This window comes from Antechinus flavipes, chromosome 2, assembly GCF_016432865.1.
Source record: "Antechinus flavipes isolate AdamAnt ecotype Samford, QLD, Australia chromosome 2, AdamAnt_v2, whole genome shotgun sequence".
Taxonomy (NCBI): Eukaryota; Metazoa; Chordata; class Mammalia; order Dasyuromorphia; family Dasyuridae; genus Antechinus; species Antechinus flavipes.
The window spans coordinates 122,396,015-122,420,915 of record NC_067399.1 but is presented as its reverse complement, the minus strand read 5'-3'; the positions used below and the strand labels follow the sequence as shown (position 1 = coordinate 122,420,915).

General features: G+C 36.9%; 1 protein-coding gene and 1 long non-coding RNA gene across 2 annotated transcripts in view; one reads left to right on the top strand and one right to left on the bottom strand.

Moving 5' to 3' along the window:
- TGFA (transforming growth factor alpha) overlaps nucleotides 1–24,901 on the bottom strand; it is a 122,425-nt gene that overhangs the window by 33,809 nt on the left and 63,715 nt on the right. The window lies entirely within an intron of this gene.
- LOC127548191 (uncharacterized) lies at nucleotides 2,976–24,500 on the top strand. The gene is made up of 3 exons (XR_007950332.1): nucleotides 2,976–3,222; nucleotides 5,875–5,985; nucleotides 23,127–24,500. It is a non-coding gene; the product is annotated as an uncharacterized LOC127548191 (long non-coding RNA).

Sequence of the window (24,901 nt, the reverse complement as noted above, 5' to 3'; positions counted from 1 at the left end):
CTGGAATCATAAAATTTTAAGACTCACATGGTGCTCTTCTAAGGGAAAGTGTCTGACTTCATGGATTCCTCATTTGGATACTTGACTATTTGTAGGAATGAGGTTCTTCATTTGGAGATACATTTTAGTAACACTCCAATTAATAGATGCACTATCAGTAAAACATCTCACACAGACCTCCAAGAAGCCAGGGTTTAGAGGATCGTTCACTTAAAGCTGAATGGTACTTATGGGTTATCCAATCCAACTAGTTCATGCTAATACCTTTCTTGATCTCTGAAATGACAAGTATTAGAAGCTAAGCTGTGATGACTTATCTTAGAGAAGACTTAATCAATAAAACATTAACAATAGTAAAAATAATAAAGAAAAGAAAAATTCACGTACACCAGTGCATTTACAAGCCAAAAAATACACATTGGACATATAATGCATTAATGGGAATTATGCCTAGTCATTTGAGTAACAACTTGTTCAGTGTTCCCTGGAACATTGTAAATTAGTATGATTTCTGGTTGAATAGGGCAGATAGGTGGCTCAATGGATAGAGCACCAGCCTAGTCTCAGACAATTAGTATTTCCTAGCTATGTGACCCTGGGCAAGTCATTTAACCCCAATTGCCTCCGAAAAAAAAGGAACCTTATAGGTTTCTGGTTGAATAGTCCTGGCTCTCCTATAGCTCCTTGACTATTCTTATACTTGATCTAAATAAATGGAATGGGTTGATTATCATTTTTATTGTAAGTCTAAACTTGAAGATCTAGAAGCTCAGACTGGTTAGCTATGTGACTATACTCTGATGAGTGTCTTTCCTAGGATCCTATTCTGTCTAAGGTATTAGGCAGCCCTCTTCCTCAAAGCACAAAGGAAGCCATCATTGGGTGAGGTTTTAGCATAGCACATCTGCTGTGAGGCTGTGAGGCAGTGAGACTAGCCTTGGCCTTCCTGATTGATGTTTACTAATGGTATATGATATGCTCTTGAATTCAGTTGCTTTCTCTACTGCAATCAGTGTGAGATGCTAGGGTTTGTTTTATGAAATTTTCTCAGAGCTAAAAAGGAAGAAAGCCAAAAACAAACACCAGCTGGGCAGCTGATACATTTTATTTCTAGGGAAAAAAATCTTATTTTAAATCCACCTAAGAGAAATATCAAATCTTTCTCCTGCAGTAAGATGTTTCACCATTCAGTTTCTTCAATTTTGAGCTTCCTAAAAAATGTCACTATGTATGTTTCCTAGGTGGAGGGCACAGATTCCCATTCCATTCAAAATATGATAAAAAACATAATGGTTAAAGTGAAAAGAAGAAATCATACCTAATTTGGGGTACTACTATACTAAACAAGGTAGTACTAAACCTAATCAGGAAGGCCAAGTTGGGAAAAATCCAGTGTAATTTGCCTAGGTTTCATTCCCAAAGGACTACAGCTACCAAAACTAAAGTGTGTCAATTCCTGCACTATATCTTGCCAAATTTATTTTGAAGTTTCTTTATACCTCTGTCACATATGTTACCCAGAGCTTGGTATTCAGAGAAGGCTCTTGGTTTTTCTCTCTTTAATGAAAACAACATGTCAGTCTTTATTTCTGAACTTAGTTTCCCAATCATTTTGTTGAGATAGTTGTTCAGGCCAAGGGAGCACTTGATCTTAGATATAATATTCTGTTAAAAGTTGAGGCAATCTATCTTCCATTCATTTGATTGTTGATACAAGATGAGCAGAAACTGGGTACAAACGTGGCAGCCTCAAAAGTGTTGTGATCAAATGATACATTAGGAATTGGTTCTCTAGCACAGTGGTGTCAAACTCAAATAGAAACAGTCTTGTTAACCTTGTTAAAGATCCTTGGGGTTACATATTGACTTAGAAAAAACATAAATTAACTATGTTCTGTTGTATTTTTTATTTTGTTAACTATTTCCCAATTATATTTTAATGTGGTTCCAGTATGTGTTTGATATTGCTGCTGTAACATAATCCATGAGTTTGAAAGTCTTTTCCTTTTTTACTCTTTTTTTCTTTTTTCTTTCTTTTTCTGTTCCTGGGTCTTTTCTAACTCTTATTCCTTAGTCTGAATGACTTCAAAACTCTTTTTGCTCTGATCTCATTCTTCCATTAGAGAGTAATGCTCTTGCATCCATAGCTTGTTCTAACAGCTCCTTCAAGACTTCTTCCTCATGCTGTTTCTTTAAATTCTCTAGCTGCTTCTCTTCTTTCAGAAATTTTTCTCAAGCTGTTCCAGTCTATGCTTCCACTCAAAGTTCTAAACAGCTAGTCCTCTAATTCCTGCTTTTTGTTGTTGTTGGCCTCCATTTCCTTGTGGTACTATCATTCCAGGTAGAATAGCTTTGTCTATAGTTTCCCTCCTTCAAAATATTTCCTGAAAGCTTTCGTTTTTAAAATCTTCATCTTTAGTGCAACTCCTTTGTTTTGTTTAGATGTCACAGAATCAGTTATGGTTGAGTCTTTCTTTTATTACTAAATTTTCCTCTTCCTTGGGAGATGGGTACATCAGGTCCTAGGTACTATTCTTTACTATTAAGGTCACTAATATTTTTGAATGTTTAAATATATCGGGTGATTCATGGAATACTGATTTGGCAGATTTCCTAGACTTGACCTTACTATAAAATAACTTGCAATCTCTCAGTTTTGGGACATTTCTTTTCAGGATTATTATAATGTACTTTATGTTTATCCTCTGGGTCTCTTCTTAAAATTAGGAGACTCCTATGATTTTTCAGTCCAAAAACATTGCACTACTGTTAAGAATGTCAATATCCATCTTTAAAATAGTAACTGTTATCTAATAAATCGTTATAATTTCAAAATACCATCTCAGATTACCTTTTAATTCAACATTCTACTTGACTCTTACAGATACAGTACAGTATCTTTAGTGCCTGTTTGAGAGTATAGTGAAATAGATGTTACATAGTTACAATGTCGTGTGTGTGTGTGCGTGCGTGTGTGTGTGTGTGTGTGTGTGTGTTTCCCTAGGCTAAACATCTCTGCTTCTTTGAATAAATCCTCAAATTTCTCTGTGATCTAGTCCCTCTTCAATGTCTCCCCTAAAATATTGTGTCCAGAACTTAAGACAATATTCCACATGTGATCTTGCCAGGACAAAAGACAGCAGGGTCAGCAAATGCCTCACTGTGGCCTGAAGATGACATCTACTTGGCTTTCAAGTTGGAAAGGTTTCCCAAACTGTCAAGGTAATGGGCCATATATCTCTTCTCTGAGGACCAGCCTAATAAAGTATATAGTCTTCGTCCCAGCCCATTTTTGGCAATGGAAACTCATGAACATGGAAGACTTGTAACCACCTCTTTGGAGAAAGTATCCACATGAATTAAAAGGTCTTTCTAAGCATCAATGTAATACAAAAGCAACAATTTGGTTCAATTCTCTTTCATCTAACACTACTCAAAATGAAATGCCTAATGCTGGAGCATTAACATTTCTGGTTAATCAGTAACCTTCTTTTTGACTCCAACTAGAGCAAGCAGTAATGGATATGGGTAATCACTTGATGTCATCAACATCAAGAGCAATCATTAAATGATTTTTGATAAGTGGAGACCTCTGACACAGTGTTGTGGGCTATAAAATGAGTTAATGAATACTGCCTTTGGAGAATTCATCATCTCAGAAATGACTGCTTTTGTCCTATTATCTACCTACAAACTTACCATTCGATTTAAGATCTATGTGGAGTTCTGATTCAGATAGGTCCACCTGAACCTTAAAAATCAGGTAGAATATTTAACATGTATTGGCCAATCTTCCATCTGGGGGAGGGGATGGGGGAAGAAGGGGGAAAATTGGAATAAAAGGTTTGGCAATTGTCAATGGCTGTAAAATTACCAATGCATATAACTTGTAAATAAAAAGCTATAGTAAAAAAAAAAAAAAAAAATTACCAAAAAAAAAAAAAATCAGGTAGAAACAGTAGGATGAATTTGGAAAGATTGTAAGAAAATTCCCATTTTCTTTCACAAACATATACCATGTTTTAGAAACTCAATAATGAAATCTCATTTTGGGAGGGTGACTGATGTATTAGTCATGTATTGTAACAGATCCTTGGGGCATGAGTGAGCAATAACTGTGCTGCTGGCCTAGTCACTTAATCTCCTCTGAGTCCAGTTTATAGGGCCATAAGATTTGGAGATGGAAGGTTCATCTAGACCAGCTCCCCCATTTTACACTGGAGAAACTGATATTCCAAAAGTGGAAGTGACTTATTAAATATCTTCCTAGTAAATAGTGGAGCTGGGAACTTGACCAGATGCTGGAGATCCCAAGTCCACTGCTTTTTCCATTAGAAGGAAATATGGTGATATTTCCTTATCTGTTAAGTAGGAATAATAATCTTTTTGTCGGTTTAGAGGATTTACTGTGTCCTTCATTTGGTCATTAAATATATCATGATCTTAAGATGTCGCAGATGGAAGAGATCTTAAAACTCAGCTATTCCAATCCTGCTATTCTCATTTTACAGATGAGAAAACTGAGGATTCAAGAAATAAAGGTTTAATCCCATGCTTCATGCTTACGTAGAGACAATATCAGTAAAAAGTATATTGAGTAGTATTGGTGGGCATTATTATCTATCATTGCAATTAGGGACTTTAAATTTTTTATTATGTAATAGATAAGGGAATAAGGCAAAAAAAATTGACTGTATGTGTGAGAAAAAGAGAAAAAAGGGGGGTCTAGTTTTCTTCAGTCCTTCAGACATTGAGAATAGAGTGTCTGTGATCTGGAAGTCACTTATAAACCTTCAGAACTGCTACACCTGTATAACATTTAAAGTTAGCCTTTATGGCTCCATAAATTTGCTTAATGACTTGCGGCCTAAATCTTTCATCTGGGTAAAGTGGCATAATAATCATATAAAAAGGGGCATTCCAAGGAATTCCCCTACCGTCCTCAGTTTCCTAAACATTAATTCATTTTCTTTGAACACATAAGTCAATAACTAGGGAAAGAAGGAGGAGGGCCTCAGATACTTTTGTTTTTCTCATTTAAGAGTTAGAGTAGAACTGATTTGGGGAATATATAAGTCCTCATCTTTAGACAGAAAGAACAAAAAATACAATATGAAGGAAGAGCTATGGAAACATTACTTACAGGATAGAGAGGGCCCTGCTCTCTTAATTCTCTACATCATGACTCCCACTGCTTTCTATTATGTCTGGTACTGTTTTCTATTATCGCTCAAAGCTGATATGGAAAGCAAATATTCTGGTTTACTGAACAGACCTCATACTGAGACCATCAGCAGTTGAAGCTTCAAAGCTTATACAGTTCCTGTTTCCATGAAAATTATGGCAGGCTTTTCCAAAGTGTTGATTAAATCCACATATTGCAAACATTCTAGTTCTCTGGGGAGGCTAAGTCTGTGAGAACTATGTATGAAGATCCACAGTCCCAGAACTTGGGGTCAACTCATGAGCACAGGAGAAATTAGACGGGGCCTGTTGTAGTAATTTGGGGAGAGAGAGTAAAATTCTATTCCACCCTACAAAGAAATCACAGATTCACTTCCCAGGTAGAGAAAACTATGTAGGTTATATATGTTGGATAATCCAGGTACTAAGGGGCCAACCTTCATTGGTTCCCTATTAACTGAGTGACAAAATACAAATGTCTTAGCCTGCCACTTAAGGTTCTCCATAAATATCTTGTACTTTTCTTGCATTATTTTGAATTATTCTATAATACCATGTACTCTTGTCAAAGCCCCAGCTAGCTATTCTAGGATCTCATCTTGTCTCCTACCTCAGTATATTTGTACAGGTTTGCCCCTAGAAGGTATTCCTTCTTTAGCTCATCTTCTTGAAATTCTTCTCTTCCTTCAGAGTTGACCTCAGGGATCATCTCCTTCAAGAACTCTTCCTTGATTGCCCACTGGCCATCCTACAGATACTGGCAGAACATGTAGCCTGTCCAGTTGGCTCCTCTAATAAAATGTGAGTTGAATCAAACAAAGTGTCTGAATTTCCAGAAACAATCATTCCCATTCATAAGCAGCCACAAATGAACATTCTGATGAAGGAGACAAATTTAATCTATCTCCCATCCCAATCATATTCAGAAAGAGCTCATCAATTCATTCTTTCCTGCTGTTGAAGTTAGGCAATTGTATGCAACTTGAATGTAACATCAGAATGATAGGATCACTAATATAGGAATAGAAAAGGCTTCAGAAGCCATTATGTCCAACATCCTCATTTTACAAATAAGGTAACTAAGTCTCAGAGGATTTGTTCTTTATCCAGGATGTCTTAGGTTGGTGTTAGTTAGTTGTTGTCATTTGCTCTTTAAGACTAAAAGGATGGGGCAGCTAGGTGGCAGTGGATAGAAGCCCTGAAGTCAGTAAGACCTGAGCTCAAATCTGGTCTCAGACACTTAACACTTCCTAACTATGTGATCCTGGGCAAGTCACTTAACCCCCATTACCACAGATGAGGAACAAATAGACCACATTGAACATTTGGATTGGAAATATTTCTAAATTTGCATGTCTCACATTTCGGCAGAGGTAGTAAATGACAGTGGTAGAATTTGAACTGAGGTCTTCTGACTCCAAAGTCAAGCGTTCTTTCTGCTCCACTCTCCTAATCTTGGTGGCTTTCCCTAGAGCATGTCATAATGACATAACCTCCTGTTACACTTTTGCAGGGACCTTTAGTCAAAGCACACTGTCCCTCAGGCTTTCTTCATTTTGCATCTTTTAAAGAAACAACTGAGAGGGTCAAGGGAGCATCTTGACCTTTTGAGAAGAAAGAAAACAGATGTACAACTCACAAAGAAAGGTGGACATAAAATATTGCTGTAGAGCAGGGATTCTTTACCTGGGATTTATGAATTTGTCTTTTTGGTTTTAATATGTTGATGACTGTGTTTCAATATAATTGGTTTTCTTTATAAGTTAGGTCTTCAAAATCCAAGTCCAAGCCTATTGTTTTATACTTTATTTATGCATTTAAAACCTTTTTTTTTCCCTAAGAAGGAATTCATAGGCTTCCCCAGACCACCATAAAAAGCCATGAAGCAAAAATCATTAAGAATCCCTGCAGTATAAGTTGGGAGGGGTTGTTGTTCAGGTTTCAACCATGTCCAACTCTTCGTGACCCCCATTTGGAGTTTTCTTGGCAAACATACTGAAGTGATTTGACATTTTTTTCTCCAGATCATTTGGCAGACAAAGAAACTGAAGCAAACAGGGTTAAATGATTTATCCAGGGTCATACAACTAATAAGTGTCTGAGGCTGGATTTGAATGCTCATCTTCCCGAATCCAAACCTAACTATTGTGCCACCCAGCTATAAGATTTGAAGGTGTAGGGAGTTTTAAAGTCAAAATCTGTGTGCTGGTACTCAAAAACAACTCAACTGAAAAGGAGGCACTTTGAGGATAATTTAGCCCAACCTTCTCGTTTTACAAATGGAAAAATTCAGGTCAAGAAAAGTAAATCAATTTGTATCTGATTACACAGGTTATAAACAGTGAAACTAGGCTTCTTCTAAGTGACCAAAAACTTGGGACCATGTTCTACACTCATGCTATTCAACTGCATGCTTTAGCAGATTCCATTGTAGTTTGGTTTCCAGTGGATTGGTAGCTCCATCTTACTAATGAAACCTCTCAATTCCTTTCCTTAGTCTAGACAGTGATTGGAGAAATCAATAAAAGTCAAGGCAAGTGCAGTCTTGTGGAAAAGTTTGGGACTTGGATTTTGAAGATTTAGGTTCAATATCTTTTTTGCCACTTAATAATATGATCCTGCTATTTATTGGCCATGTACTTGTGAACAAAGCACTTAATCTCAAGAAAAAAAGGGAGAGGGGAATGCATAATCACAAAAGTCACTGATAAATTAAGGAGGTGAGGGGGAGGAGGGGAGAGAGGCCATAGCACATAGAACTGGAAGGGACTTTAGAAATGATCTTACCCACTTTACAGAAGTTCAGTTTACAGAAGAGAGAAATTCAGAGGTGAAGATTTGCTTAAAGTCACACAGGTAGTAGGGGATGTAGTCAGCATTCAAAGATAGGTTCTTTGACTGTGATTTCAATGATCTTTTGAGGTCTGCATATAAATGAAAAGCTGCTCAACTCCTATGCATTGGTCACAGGATTTAGAATTGAAAGGAAAACTAGACATTATTTCATCCACTGCTACCTTTTACAGATGAAGAAATGGAACCCCAGAGACTGTTAAGTGTTTAGCCTAATGGTCATATAGCTCCAAAATGGCAGCATCAGAATTCAAACCCAGTCTTTGACCAAAGCCAGAATTTTTCCTACTTTATATGCTGCTTTCTCATTCATGTAACTTGAGAATAAGATCAGTGAAAATAAAACTTTTTTTTGTAATAAATAAAAACCCAAAAATGTCTGCACCAGCTTCGTAACATAAAGTAAAGACACAGAGAGAGAGAGAGAGTGGAGGGGATGGGAAAGCATGAAGAATATCAGAAATCCAGTGCTAGGAGGGACCTCCAAGGTTGCATAGTCCAAACCCCTCTCATTTATCAAATTGGGAAACTGAGGAAACCAAAGGTTGAAGTTGAAGGGATTTAAACTCTGAAAAAGAAGAAAACAAATAGGGGAGAATAGAAAAGGAGAGATACAGGACAACTAAATAGATACACAAAACACAATGAAAAACAAATCAAGAGACTAGAAGAGTGAAAGAGGGAAGGAGAATGTTAGGGACTCTTAGATTATAAGTCTAAAGAAATACAGCGGGCTATTGGATGGAGTTTTTCTTTGAGAGTACTGTAGACAGTTCTCATTTTTATTCTGGACACAATTAGAAAAGGGGTGGTGGTGTGGAATCAAGGAATACAGGAATCAGAGGCTGGTTCTATAGCTTGATAGGTTCCTACCTGAGTAACCCTAGCCAAATCACATAGTCTCTCTGTCTCATTTTGTTTCATCTATAAAAAGGAAAAGTTGAATTGAATGGTCTCTGAAGGTCCCTCCCAAATCCTATGTATGTGAACAATCAGGGGGTTACTTGTGTGTTTTGATCATGTGGGTTAGTTACTGTGGCCAAAGCTGGCTAGACATCTTCAGAAATAGTAATGGAAAAGAACATTCAAAACATCCTATCATTGTGCAAGCAAAATCACAGCATTATATAGGAGAAAATATTGGATTTAGAACCAGAGGACCAGAGTTGGAAATCTACTAACATAATTTACTATTTTTATAGTCTTGATCTAGTCACTTAATCTCTCTTAGTCTCTGTTTATGCAACTGTAGATTAAGGGTCTCAGACTAGATTATTTCTAAGGTTCCTTCCTTCTCAAAATCTATAATGACCCCTGGTAGGTCTGTATTGAGGAAATGGAAAAAGGGAAATGATTCAATTCTAGTACTATAATATGTCGAATATATTGTGAACTCAAGCTCTTTTTTATTCTATGAAAAATCTTATAGGAGAAGGTGCAGGTGAGGTGGGGCAGGAAACTAACTCAAGATTAGTATAAAACAAGCTAAAGATGAGGATTTTTTAAAAATCCAGAATGTGATCAAAATCTAAGAAAGAATAGAATTGGTTCTAAGACTTGTCCACTAGATCTCAAGATATTAGAATTTAGGGGGAGTGAGAGGGAGAGATACAGACAGATAGAAACAGACAAAGACACACAGAGAGAGAACAAACGTTAAGTAAGTGTTGCTTTATTCAGAGAACAGATGGATCTCATTATTCCAAGTGGAAGTATAGACAAAAATGGCTTAGTAAAAATTCATAGGTATCAGATCCCATAATGGATTGTCCAGGGAAATCAGAAATTTGGAGAGTAAATAGGAAGAGAAGCCTACAAGCTTGTGGATATGATATGAGACAATCACCACACTCTCCCATATAATGTGCCATCACTACAAATCAAATCTGGGGTGCAGATGGACCCAATATGTGTTCTCATTCCAAGTTTGGGAATTTTTGAGCTCATTCTCTACTAAATTGAGTAAAATAGAATCCATATTTATGTTTCTTTTCAGTATTAAAATGATGGTGATCTGTGCATTTATGTGATCCTGTTGAAATAATATTGGGTATTTGTACTTGGAAAACACAATTTGAGTCCTGAGGTCTAGATACACAAGCCTAAATTGCAAGTAGAACTTTCACAGGAAAGAAATAGGATATGGGAGGGGGACATGAGAACACAGACAGACATGAAAAGAAAAGGAAAAAAAGCTCATGGACTACTTAGTAATACAAGTGCCCATCCTGTTTGTATTTGTTTTGAGGGTGGACTTGCTTAGTTTGCTTTTCACGCTTTGCCCCATATCCTCTTTGTTTCCATGAAACACATGAAGCCAGGTAACAAGAATGCAGGAATGTATTTTGCCAGTTTGGAGCCAGTTCAAAAACACATGGACTTCAAACTAACTTGAACTTTCCGGGATTGCCTTTGCTTCCTTTTCTCATACTACCAGCTATTTCCAGTTTTGGGTCAGAGGAGTAAGGGAGGCTTTAAAGAGCTCCTGAGGGCATCTGAAGACAAACAAATCTAGATTTAGGAATCAATATTGTCTTAAAATTCTCAGAGGTGTTTTACAGATAAAAAAAGAGTAAAAGTCCCAAGGCTAAACCACCCTGAATTTGCATTCTATGAGACAGAAAACCTCAGTGATAAAGAAGACCAGAATGCCTCTGAGTATCTTTCTAAAGTACAGATATAACATTTTAATAAAAAGTAATCCAGATGTAGTATCAGGATATCTGGGACCAAATTCTGGAAGTCATATGATATAGTGGAAATAAGGTTGGGTTTTGGAGTTAGGAAACCAGTGTTCAGATTGTGGTCCTGTTTCTGAATTCCCTGATAAGAGGCTGTGAAGGATATTTACTTCTTTAGACTTTAGTTTCTTAATCTATAAAAATGAAATAGTTGGAGCAAATGATTTCCAAGATTCTTCTCCACCTCTAAGACCTATGATGCATAATTACTTTTTGGTCATAAATAGTCAGATTACTTCTCTGGGCCTCAATTTTCTCATCTGTCAGTGGGGACAATACTACTTCCACAGCCAACCACATGAGATGTTTGTGGACAAAGTGCTTTGTAAGTCAGACAAGAGGATTTTTTGTTATTTTTTAAAACAAATCTACTTGATAATTTCTTTTTAAAATTATTATTATAATCATCACTTCCCTACAACTGATCCCTCCTTATAACAAAGGGGGGAAAAAAGCAATTAAGCAAAACTAACCTATGCAGAGACTAAATCTGACAGTGAAAGCAAAAATTTAAATATATAGTCCCCCACTTCTCTAAAGAAGAATGTTTCATCCTTTGTTCTTGGAGACCAGCATTTGACTCAGCATTTATTCACTTTCCTTTTAATTAAAATTATTTGATTTAAAGCTGTAAGAAAATCCAGGTAGTCCAAACCACTCATTTTGCCTTGAGAGGTAAAAAAATTTCCCAAAGTCTCTGTCTGTCTCTCTCCCTCTTCTTTCTCTCCCTTTATCCTTTCTTCCTTCCCTTTCTCTCTCTCCCTTACCCCATTCCTCCTTCCCAGGCTTTGCCCACTTTCTCTCTTCTTTCCTTCCTTTCTCCTTTTCACTCCCTCCTCCCCAAATACTATATATGTAATTTATTTTAATCTGTCTCTCATCACAACCACATTTTCTGAGAAATAAAAAGAGAAAAAGAATACAAAGAAAAGAAAAACCACAAACGGGGTGGTTATACCTTAGATTCACTGTAACAACTGTGATTTAGGTTTATCTGATTTTTAGTTCACTAAATAATAAGATGGAAAAGCCTCGATCAAAAAATTTGTCTTCCTAGATTTTTTTCTCCTTCTTATGAAGAAAATCTATCTCCTTCTGCTCCCTTCCCCGAAATTCCCCCCAACCCAACATAAATTGTTGCTCACTAGAGAACAACTAGTAGCACTGATTTGTCTTTGAGGATCGAAAGCTAAACCTCTCTCACCTTTTAATATTTTAAGATTTGACTTCAAAGAGCTAAATCCTTTTCTTTTGTGTCTCCAAACCAGAGGGTCCCTTCCCCCTCTGATCATATCCTCTTGGAGATCACCCAGGACTTTGAAATTATTCTCTGTCAATTAGAGCTTTCAAAGAAATTAATTAGCACACCCTCAATTCGCCTGCTTTGAACTGCACTACAGATAAATTATTCTTTGAGAACTGGGAACATTGTCCCTTTGGAAGGGGAGCTGGGCTGGCAGGGTCCCAGGGGACTGGCCCCGTTAAAGCCCCCGGCTATGGCTTAGCAGTACCTGAATATCTAGGTTTCCCTTTTATTCATAATCAAAACTGTTAACCTGGAGTAAAGTGGTAAGAAAGAAATGCACAGTTTGCCCATAGGGAGTGAGTGTGTGTGTGTGTGTGCGCGCGCAGAGGGTGGGGACAAAAAAAATCTCTATTATTTCTTTGAATTATAAGCCCTCACAAATGTCTCTTTTCCTCCTGGGATCTCTCTTGGAACTTTGCATAGACTATCTTTTCTTCACCTATTCTCTTTCAATTTCTATCCGAATCGTTATCTGTGGTAGTACGTTAGCTTTCATTTATTCTGCAAATTCCTGGAGGGGAGATACTATGTTTTGTTCATCTTTGGATAATGTTCAACACCTAGCACAATGCCTTGCAGGAAGATTATTTGGACTTGGAATTAAAAAGTCCTGGGTTCCAATCACAGATCTACTATAAAAGGACCAGTGTGATTTTGTTCATAAAGATCACAGAGACACAGATTTAGAACTAAAATCTCAGATCATCTATCTGTCAGTGGAGGAAAAATTGAGACTCAAAGAATTTAAGTGGTTTGCCCAGGATCAAATACACAGAAAGTAAATGGCAAAGCCATTAGAAGCCATGCCCAACTCCAAACCTAACACACACTTTTAATTTTACCACGCTCTTGTGGAGCCTTCAGTTCAAATCAATTAAATTAAAATTTTTTTTCAATAATAGCTCCTCACCCTCAAAATATATGCAAAAACACCTTCCAAGATTCACCCTTGCAAAACCCTGTGTTCCTAATTCTTCTTTTTTACCTCTTTCCCCAGACAGCAAGCAATACAATATCAAACCTGTGAATAAACATTTATTAGGGGCTTACTATACCAGGCACTGTGCTAAGTGTTGGGGATACAAAAAGAACAAAAAATAGTTTCTGCCCTCAAGGATCTTATGTCTAAACCAAGAAACATATATTCAAAGAAAGCTTTGCAGGGTAAATAGGAAGCAATTAACAAAGGGAAGATACTACTTTAAGAGGGATTAGTTGGGGAAAGCTTCCTGTAAGAAAAGGGGATTTAGCTGTGACTTAAAAGAAGCCAGGGAAGTCAATAATTGGAGTAGAGGAGGAAGAACACTGTAGTTATATGGAACAGCCAGTAAGAATACCACCATTTTCTCATCTATAAAATGAAGGGATTGCATCAGATTATTTCTAAGGCTTCTTTTTAACTCTAAAATCTTAATATCATGTGAATTTACATTTATAAGGAGACAGCCATGTAGCAAGAAAGGCTCTATGTTGTGTAGGCAACAACAAAGGAAAACAGTGGCCCATATTTCTATAGTGCTTTAAGGTTTAAAAAGTTTTTCATTATAACAAAATTATATGATATAGCATTTTCCTATAACTTTGTATCTATGGGATGTTCGATGGTCACTCTTTGTATAAGTTCATTTTTCATAATCTTCCTTTTAGAGTGGGGGAAACCAGGACACAAAGAGTTCAATTTAAGGAGCCATGATCATAGACTAGAAATAATTAGCTAAGGAAAGCCACAGATCTCTAGGCCTTGAGCTGACATTTTGTCTATTGACAGAAGAATGGCCATATTTCCAGGATCCCTCTGGTTTCTCAAAATGATGATTTTCCACTTAGCTCAAATTAATACCTTTTATCACAAAAATACTAACGGGTAAAAAGGTAGGTGTATACTGAATGGTAATTTAATAGTCTCACTGTCTATACCTTAATTTTACTAAGACAACCCACATTATCTCTTTGTGTTTGTTTTTAAAAAGAAGATGAAATGGCAATCAAGGCATTTCTTCAAGATCTTATACTCTGGTGCTTCAATGTGACCTGAAAGTAATCTGGAGTTCTTAAATCTGCAAAGTCCAAAGTCCGATCCACTTTACTATGTTTAAAGTTCTTAAATTTAGTGGAAAGGACCTTAGAAGTCATTTAATTCATGTTCCTATCCATTTTGCAGATAAGAAAACTGATGCCCAGAGAGATTAAGTGATTGCCCAAAAAGAGACAAAGCAGGCAAATCTTAGATTAAAACCCAAGGTCCTTAATCCAAATCCAGAGTCCTTTAACCTGAAGCACCTTGTCATGAGAAGGTTGAGTTCCAAGGCCATGAATGTGTTTAAACCCTACCAATTTGAAAGGTGGCCTAACAAAGCAATCTATGTTGGTAGAGAGAATATTCATGGTGACAAAAATCATGAATCCTTTAGGTATTTAAGTTATATCTTTTGACAAACAATCCTGTTTAGGAGTAATTTTCAAACTTCTTGGTAATCAGTCTAATTAATCAGGTGAGAGACTCAGCAGATACTTCCAAACTTTTTAAGAAAACAAACGTTCAGTATTTGATATTGGATCCTCTCCAATTTCCACCATCTGACCTTGCTATTTCACACTGTAAGGTGAAAAGTAAGAGTTGTCCCTTAATGGTGATGATGATAAAGTCATGGATGGGGTGAGAGGAACAACATCAAAACCAACAATCTTTGATTTTGGCAAATTTTCGACAGGAGTTAAAAATAATTTTCCTCTATTCTCTTTTCTCTTTTTCTCTTGGTGTGAACAAGAAACCTCTTCCAGACACCAACAGTACACCAATATACCTCTCCTGCATTTTAGGACCACACAAACACACACCATTTCCAGGACCCAAATAGTCCTATCTTGAGTTGAGAACATTTGCTCTCTAGCAAGTTGTCTTATCCCAGGATTTCACTATTCTCTACTCCACAGAAGAGCTATTCTCACAATTTAGATGCTACTGGAATTTAACAGTCTCTTTCATAAGAAAAATCCAGTTGCTCATGCTTATCTTCCACAAGAATTGTGTTTAATATATGACAAATTACAGATGTAGAAAAACTGTAAGAACATTATTATTTTCCTACCTAACAAAGTTGTAACAATAGCTTACAAAGAACAAAAAGCAATACTGACCACTAACAGAATTAGCAGAAAACAGATTCAGTCAATCATCTGAAAACTTTAAAGTTGGGAAGGAATTTCTAATAGCCAGTCAGAAACATTAGAACTTTTTTTTTTTTAAACCACAGCCAATGAAAAAGCATGACTCCCAATGTCAACCTCTTAAAACCATGGATAAGGAATCTTATTTTTCCAAAGTTGTGTCAAGATAATTTCTCACCAGCTGGAAACTCATTGTTTCATCCATATTCAAGCAGGGAAAATGTGATAATACCTACTCATTGGCTATGTCTAAAAAGTAAGTCTTATTCTGTACTGTTAGTCCATCACCTCTCTGCCACAAGATGATAAAGAAGCATGATTACATCTTCTGGAGTCCTAGGTGACTATTATGCTGATTGGATATCGTAAGGCTCTCATAAAGGTTTTCCTTGAAAATGTAGTTAATGCATAAATGACTCTCCTATATTTGCTCATTTTACTATCAATTTATACAAGTTTTCCTAAGTTTTTCTGAATTTCCTCCTTTCATCATTTCTTGCTTTGCAAAAACATTCCATTACACTTATGGGGTAGGCATAGAATAGTGACTTTTACAATGTTCCCAAATGAACAAAATACTCTATAGCACAGAGGAAGAGTGACAGTTTCTTTGGGAGGTGGGTCATCCATGGTATCAGGACTTTGAAGGAGTCACAAAGAGTTTGGCATGACCAAAATGACTGAACAGCAACATTTTCCAGAATGGCTGGATATCATAGTTTCATCAAAAATGTTTAAGTGTGCTTGTCTGCTCCCAGCGCGAATTAGTTAGTCTGTACTGATGTGGTAAATTTTGCTGAACTTTCTTCCTCTATCCCATTTTTTTTCCTTTTGCTACAAGGTGCGGTTCTCTGGCAGAGAAGGTCAGAAAAGCATGTAGTAATAAAGACTTTATCTTGTTTTGTTTTTTGAAAGAAAAATAATGGAAGTTTGGGTCAGATGTTTCTAAAGTCTCTTCCAGTTTTGTCAATTTGTCTCTTCTTCAAAAGTTCAGCTTCTAATTTTAAACCAGCAATCCCCAGCTATCAGATTATAACTTAAGTAAATTGCAAAGATGAAGAAAATTCTTTAATTTGGTTACTGCTATCACAGGTCATTCATTCATGAGATTTGTTGGGATTTCAGAAAGGAGGGAGAGGCAACCAATATTCCTTTTTTCTCTACTAAAAATAACAGAATTTTAGTGATGAAGAAAACCTTAACCATCACCAAGTCGAAACTATGCTAAAAGGATTATAAATCTGTGCATACCCTTTGACCTAGCAGCACCACTACTTCTTTGTATTCCAATCAGATAAAAAAGGGGAAAAAACCTATTGGTACAAAAATATTTATACCAGATCTTTCTGTGGTGGCAAATAACTGGACATTGAAAGAATGTCTTTCAATTGAGAAAAGGCTAAACAAGTTATGCTATATGATTGTGATGAATACCATTGTGTTATAAGGAATGACACAAGTAGGATGGTTTCAGAAAAATCTAGGAAGACAATATAACCTGATGGCTAAGTGAAGTGAGCAGAACCAGGAGAACATTGTACACAGTAACATTATATTATTATAAACAGTAATATTGTAAATGATCAACTTTGAACAACTTGGTTATTCTCAGAAATATAATGATCCAAGGTAATTCCAAAGGAATTATGATGAAAAATGCTATTTACCTTCAGCAAAGGAACTAATGGAATCTGAATGCTGATTAAAGATTTTTTTTACCTTATTATTATTTTTTAATATGTGTTTTCTTTCACAATATGGTTAATATAGAAATGTTTTATATGATTGCACATGTATAACCTATATCAAATTGCTTGACTTTTCAAAGAGAAGAGAAAGAAAGGGAGGGAGAAAGAGAATTTGGAACTCAATGTTTTTTGTTTATATGTAATTGGGAAAAATAAAAAAAAATTAAATGTAAAGAAAGAGAGGAGGGAGAAAGGGAGAGAGAAGGAGAGAGGGAGAGAAGAGAGAGAGAATATACACTACATCACTGAAAAGAAAGAAGTCATCCAGACTCTTCTTGAATACCCTCTATAAGAGGGAACTCACTACTATGATGTATCCCATTCATTATTTGACAGCTCTGATTGCATTTTAATTTTGACACATTAGCCCTTCAAACAAATATTTGAACACATTATTACAACACATCTTTTGCTTTTGCCCCTAGACTTCAAATGGCATGACCTTAAGGTTCTTTACCATCCCAATGCTTGTTTGGATCCTCTCTAGCTCATCGATGTCCTTTTTGAACTGTAGTGCCAAGAATGAGCCCAATACCTAGACTAAGGCAGAGTACTTATTCTTAGAACTATGCCTCTCTTAATCCAGTCCATCATCACATTAATTCTTTTTTTTTTTTTTTTTTGATGAGGGTGGGATGAGAGAAAGTGAGGGAAATGCTTTATTACACTGCTGATTTATTTTGAGACTCCAATGAACTAAAAGCCTCAGATATTTTTAAGACAAAAGATTGTCTAACCATGCCTTTGTTCTTTTGTACTTAGGGAGGTGACTTTTGAACCTAAATGTAAGACCCTTCTAGAATTCTGAGGAAATGTTGACTTGATTCTGAGATGATGATATGAGAGGATACTCCCTACAAAAATGTTTTATCACCTCTATGCCATTTTTGTGACACACATCAGGAAGGCATCATTCATATAAATTAGAAAACTGAATAAAATAGTTCCTTCCATTTCCAAGATTTTATGAATTTTAAGCCTAAAGTCACTATCTGGGTAGCACTTGAGAGAATATATATATATATATATATATATATATATATATAAATAGAGAGAGCGAGCCGTGTGCCAGGTAATCTGCTAGATACACAAATGCAAAAGTGAGATGATTGCTGACATCAAGGGCTTGACACTGTAGTGCAGCAGAGGAAGGAAAGATAAGTAAATACAAGATAATCACAAAATAATTTTGTTGTTGAGTTGTTTCAGCCATGTCCAACTTGTTGTGACTCCTTTTGGGCTTTTCTTGGCAAAGATACTTCAGTGGTTTGCAATTTCTCTCTCCAGCTTATTTTATAGATAAGGAAATTGAGGCAAAGAGGAATAAGTGATTTACCTAAGGTGACAAAGCTATTAAGTGTCTAGCTTCCTAACATAAAAAAAATAAAAAGTGATTAGGGCTATTAATAACTGAGGGAATCAGGAAAGGCCTTTTGAAGAGACTGGGCCCATAGCTTCTTAAGGGAGCTAGCAAGCAGATGGTAAGAAGTAGAAGTGAGGGGGTAAAGCAAAGTCCCCAACATCACTCTTCTTTGTTCTCTTGCCCAAATCTTCTCCACACATTTATTCTTAGATCTGTGGATTTCTATACTTTATCATATAATGCAATTCTTGACTCAGTTTTAAGAGTTGAAACAATTATATACATTTAGAACTGTAAGGGACCTCAGAGGTCATCTAGTCTAATACCTAATTCTACAGATTAAAAAACAGAGAAATGACTCAATCAGAGTCCCCCAGGTAGGAGAGAGAGAGAGAGAAAGAGAGAGAGAGAGAGAGAGAGAGAGAGAGAGAGAGAGTGAGTGTGTGTGTGTGTGTGTGTGTGTGTAGATTTGAAATCTGGTCCTCTCTCTCCAAAGAGATTCTTTTTTTTTTTTTTTCCTACTGTGATGCTTCCTATGACCTCAGGGGTCATCTCTATTTAATCTTTACTTAAACAGATATCACTTCTATTGTATTCCTCATAACAGGTTATCCAGCCTCCACTTGAAGAGCTCTAGTGACAAGGCATTTCCCAGGGAATTTCCTGTCTTTCACTTTAGGGCAACTAATTGTTAGGAAATTCTTCCTTACACTGACCTTATACATGTCTTTCTGCTATGCTTACCAATCGTTCTTATTTCTTCCTTTGGGACAAAGTGTAACTAATTCAATACTCTTTTCACATGATACTACTTCAAGTACTAGGAAATAGCTCTCGTGTGTTTTCTGTCTTTTCTTCTCTAAATTAATATCCCCAATTCTTTCAAATGATTCCTAGTGACACAGTTTCCAGTTTCCTTAATATCCTGGTTACTTTTCATTTTCAGTCATACTCTATCTCGAGAATTTAAAATTAAGAATGAGGTGCCAAGAAATGCACACAATTTGCTACATATGGCTTAATTAGACAATAGGGCTATCTCAACCCCCTTTTTATATAGCATCCTCCTCAAAGGAGTTTATGGCCACAATAGTATTTTTGGTTGTGATATCATATGAAGAAGATACAATTCCATAACTGTATCTCAGTTATTATCCCATCTCTCCAAGTGCACTCATTTTCTTAGGATTTCCAGTCTATTTTTTATTTGTATTTGGTGCATTATCGAAGTATTTTTCCTTGTTTTCTTTCCTGTTATTTTCTCCTTAGGATGACTTGGCTTTGTTCTTCATTATTTTTCTTTTCTGTATTAATGCTTGTCCACTGTAATACTGAGTTTACCAATTTCATTTGGGCATTTTTCTCCCTCTCCCTCATATTTCAATCTGAAGTACTGAAGACTATGTCAGGAAATTTCTTGCCAAACATGGTTTTACTTGTCTGTATTCCTTGCAAGTAGCCCATTATTTTAGTATCATAAGTCATGGTCTAGCAGACCAACTTTAATTTCTTGGACACCATCTTCTTAGCCAGCTGTTTACTTCCCACATCCTTTCCCCTTTCCTCTTCCAAAGTTATGGCCTTCAACTACAAGAAGAGAAAAAACATCACCTGTGATATCTTCCTGGTTTCTTTTGGCTTTATCATGAATTCCCATGTGGCTGAAGAGAAGTGGGTCTGTGGGTTTCATGAGTCTCAGCAGATTGTCAGTCTTACCTTGGATTTAGGCTAAAAGTAGGTAGCAAACTCTTCAAATAGTTTTTTCCATGTCTACTTTTGGCTTCTCTGTATACTCAGCCGGAGGTCACCAGCCATTACTTTGGACCTCAGGACTGGAAATCAAAGTTCTGTACTCTCTGTCTAGGGCAATTTAATAGTAATCCAAAAAAGGGAACTAATGACAGATAGCAAGTACCCATAAAATGTATAGGCTTCAGCTTGTCTGTCCCAGTAAAAATGAGAGCTGAATATAATACTCTAGATATAATCTAACCAGAACAGGACAGGTGCTTGTACCAGCTAACAAGTCAGGAAAACGATCCCATAAGACACAGCTCACAGATACTAATCTCTCTGGGTCTTCATTTGAGGACATTATTGGTCACAGGGATGGGATAGTGGTCACATATTTGCCTGCTGATGGTATGACACTGTACATGTCAGATTTAGGATCAGAAAACCTGGGTATAAAGCTTGACAAGTCAGCTCTCCTCTATTATCCTGTTTCCTCATCTATAAAATAGTACTTGAACTACGTGATCTCTAAAGTTCCTTGAAGCTCTAAATAGATGACCCTATAATCTTCTGTCTCAGCGATGAAACTGCTTAACTTAGGTGTTTACTAAAATCTAAGCAGGACTTTCTATTCTTCTATGTCTTAACCCTGGTACCAAATCTGTAGGATTTTTTGGGAGATGGCAGGGGTGGGTGGAAAATAAGCTTAAAAAAAAAAAGTCTTAAGACCTGAATCTAGTTATTAAGATGTGCAGTGGGAAGAAATTGCTTTTTGAAAGACAGTTTCGTACACTGTCCAACCACGCCACCTCAGCCCCAGAGGCCAAGTTGAGTGAGAAGCAATGGCTCCAATAGCTCTTAGCTTCCCACACATCCAAAAGCCACCAGGCGGACACCAAGCTTCTAATAGCATGGAGGGAGGACTCTGATATCATCTTTCCTCAGCCATTCTGTGTCCTGGGGTTTCTGTCTCCCTGGTCTGCTCCCAGGGCAAAAGGAACATTTTGGTTCAGTGGGCTTGGGGCTTGGGCTCTTTGGGCAGGTGCCTGTAGTCGCCGACCACCTGTTAGAAAAAGGTGGGAGTTGGAATGTTGCTCTGAGGCACTTTGGCCTCACTCAACCCTGGCTTTTTCACACACCCATTTCTTAACCTCATTCTCTACCCATTTCATTCCTCCTCCTACACAGTGTTTACCAAAATCTCTCCTCCCCACCAAATGACGCTAGCTAGTCCTACAGAGGAAGGTTCCCACAGCTGGGACAGATGCTCTGAGAGGCCTGGCAGTGTTGCTATCCTGCAAACCCCAGCATTCCCAGACTCCTCTCTTGCTTCTTCATGGCCAAGAAGGCTTTCATTCAAACTCAGAAGTTGGGCCCTTTCACCCAATTGCCCCTACAAAGGGTAATCAATTCCTAACTCCTGCAACTGGTGCTGCTGACTTTTAGAAGGTCAATTATGAGGCAAATCAGTATAGAGGAAGGTAAACTGGCCTTGGAAGCAGAAGATTAATATTCGGAATGGCACAATGTATGGTACAATGGAAAGAACATGATTGTGGGTAAACCACTTAACCTTTTAGGCTTCAGTTTTTCCCATCTGTAAAATGAGGGAGTTGGGCTAGATGGCATCCAAGGTCCCTCCACATATAGTTCTGGATCTCAGGGAGCTCTGGTCTTGGATTCATTATTTGATAGTTATACAGAACCATGGGCAAATCACTTGACATATTTGACTCAATTTCTAAAGTGGTATAATAATGGCTTTGGAGTTACAGGACAATCAATATGCTCTTAAGCAAATCATCTAAACTCTCTGGGTCCTGGGGATTGGGAGACAGAGTGAATGTCAATCTTGATTTTAAAAGTTCCTTTTAGCTTTAAACCTATCATATCAAACTCAAAGGGCTATGATGAGGAAAACACTTTGTAAACCTTATCTTAAAGCCCCTGAGAAATATGAGCTGTTATTATCCCTAAATGTTTAAAGAAAAGTAACCTATTCTTTGAGGTTGAAAAAAACTATTTTGATCAGCATCTAAAAGGACTTTAGTGTCTTTGTTTATAAGCATTGGATAGCAATCATAGGACAAGTGAAAACTTGTGTGATGTGTTGGGTTTAGTGTAAGGATATCTTAGCTAGGTATATATTCCCATCTACTGGTTATTTTGTCATATAAATAAATGAAGGAGTAATGATGAAATAGTGGAAAGAGCCCTAGTCAGGGAACATGGCTTTGAATCCTGACTCTGACATTAGGTGTGTGACCCTGGATACCTGTGTGGTATGTGACTCTGATAACTCAGTTTTATCATCTCTGAAATGGGAATAAGAAGAATAGTTGTGCTCTTTTAACTTCAAAATACAATAGAAATGGGAGGTATTTGTATTAATAATCATTATGGTGATCAATTACAAACTTCAATTTCTGACCAGTAATATAAATACTTCCTTGGGAGGTTTAACAAATAAACAAAATCACCCTTTTAAGAATCACCTCGATATATATGTATTGGGTTAAAAAGGTCTCTGCTATGGGACCTTAAAATAAAATTGCTAAAAATACAGAAAAATAATGCTGCATTTTATCTTTCCCTAAGGACAGGAAAAACATACATTCATGCCATTTTAATTTGGAAAAAAAAAGTATGTCAATATCCAAATCACATCACAAAGGCAATGATTTTTGTGGCTATGTTGTATTCTCTTTCTTCTAGCACAATTTGCTTTTCAGTTTGTAGATTTCAGGGCTGACAGTGAGCTTTACAGTAAGGTTACATAAGCACAGTGGAAGTTCTCTCATTCATTTGCAGAATACAGAGTTTTCTTTTACTCAAATGCTGTTTTAATGGAGTTGGGCATCTGCCCCCTCCAGTCTAGAAAGGAGGTTTTATTTCATTGCCAGGGCTGTTATTTACGAAGAGAACTTCCAAAAGACACAAATGCCTTTCAGCGTCACTCTGAGTAAATAATTGAGGTGGTATGAATTGGTCTCTCACTAACCTCCCAACTCATTTTGCTTTGAACACAGGTAAGCCATGAGACAACATCCGCCTCAACGTCCCAGCCATCTCAGCAATGTATCATCCCAAGAACAAGTCTCTACATATGTGCTTTCTATGCCCTGCCCCATTCATTTATCCAACCACGGAGCACGCCAGAAAAAAGAAAGTGTTGACATGTTTGTATACCTTTTAACTCCATTCCCTTCAATTCTACCCATTCATAAAACCCAGTCAAGGGTCTATAAAACAGGAAACAGAGCGGCTGTCTCAAGTTTTACTAATCATCATATCGAGTTTTATCTATCAAATGAACTATACTGAGTACAAACTGACACGAAAAAACGGTTAGTGTTCACTTTCAAGCCCAGAAGCAACAAATAGTTCACTTCTAACCCATCCCCTCCCATCACCTTACCTCACTACAACTATTTCCCTACCTTTGGGATCATTCTCAAATAGATCACTCAGGTAGCCTACGAGACCCATAGTGCAGATGTTTGCATAGTTAAAAAACCTCATAGTTGGCAGGATCCTTGGGGTCGTTGAGTCCAATTCATACCTGAATACGAACTCCTGTTATAACATCCCTCACATGGCTATCCACCCTCCAACAGATTTTTTTGGGGCAGCTCATTCCCCTTTTGAATAGTTCTAGATATTCATATGCTTCTTTCACAAATACCATGGAACACCCAACATTGAGGGATGTCCCCGTATGAAGCTTTTGGTCTTACATTGAATTGCTAGCCAGAGACAATGTTGTAAGAAATAAGGTGTGAAAAATGGAAGAATCATGGAATGAGAATAATATGGAAATGAGGACAGAGATTTTCAGATGAGCAAGGCTAGGCTTTATGAGTAAGGGTCCACAATAGCACTGGTTTATAAAACAGGGCTTGACAGTTTAGTCATCCTTAAGATTCACCTCTTAAGTTCCAAAAGAAATAAAAAAACAAAAACAAAAATAAAAACAGGGTTCTTGGTTCTTTACAGAGTTTCTGAATTTGAAATTAAATTCCTAATTCAAGTTGAAAGAAAAGGAATGATCTTTCATTCTATAAATATTCTCCAGAACCTAGAATCTGATGATGTAGTATATCAAGTGACAAATTCAAGGCCCTTAAAACAGGCTAGTTGTCCAGAATGAGCTGGAAGGGATGGAATGATAGTAATTCAGGGAGAAGATGAATAGGTACATTCATAGGGATTCCAGAGTAGAGAGTGAGTGATAGCAGGAGAATATGGACTTCTGTTAGGCAACTTGCTGAAAGGGTTACTGTACTGAATTTAGAATTAGGAGGATCTAAGTTCAAATACTATCTCAACCACTGATTAGCTCTGTAATCCTGAGCAAATTGTTAAACTCTTTTTGCTTCATTTTCTTGAGGATAACAATAATACTTACCTTCCATGACTGCAATGCTAAAATGTAAAGTGTAAATGTAAGTATGAAGCACTTTGTAAATCTTAAAGTGCTACACAAATGCTATTATCTATTATTATTTCCTCTGTAAAATGGGGGTAATAGCAGCATCCATTTTAAAGAGTTGTTGTGGATCAAATAATATACAAAACATTTTTCAAATACTGAAGGGCTATATAAACGTTGGCTATTATTATTTGGGGAAGTTGGGTGGTACAGTAATTAGTCTGAGCACGAATTCAAAAAGACTTGAGTTCAAATATGGCCTCAGGTACTTACTGGTTGTGTGATCCTGGACAGGTCATTTAACTTGTTTGCCTCAACTTCCTCATCTGTAAAATGGGGACTAATTTTCATAAAATACTTAGCATAATAACT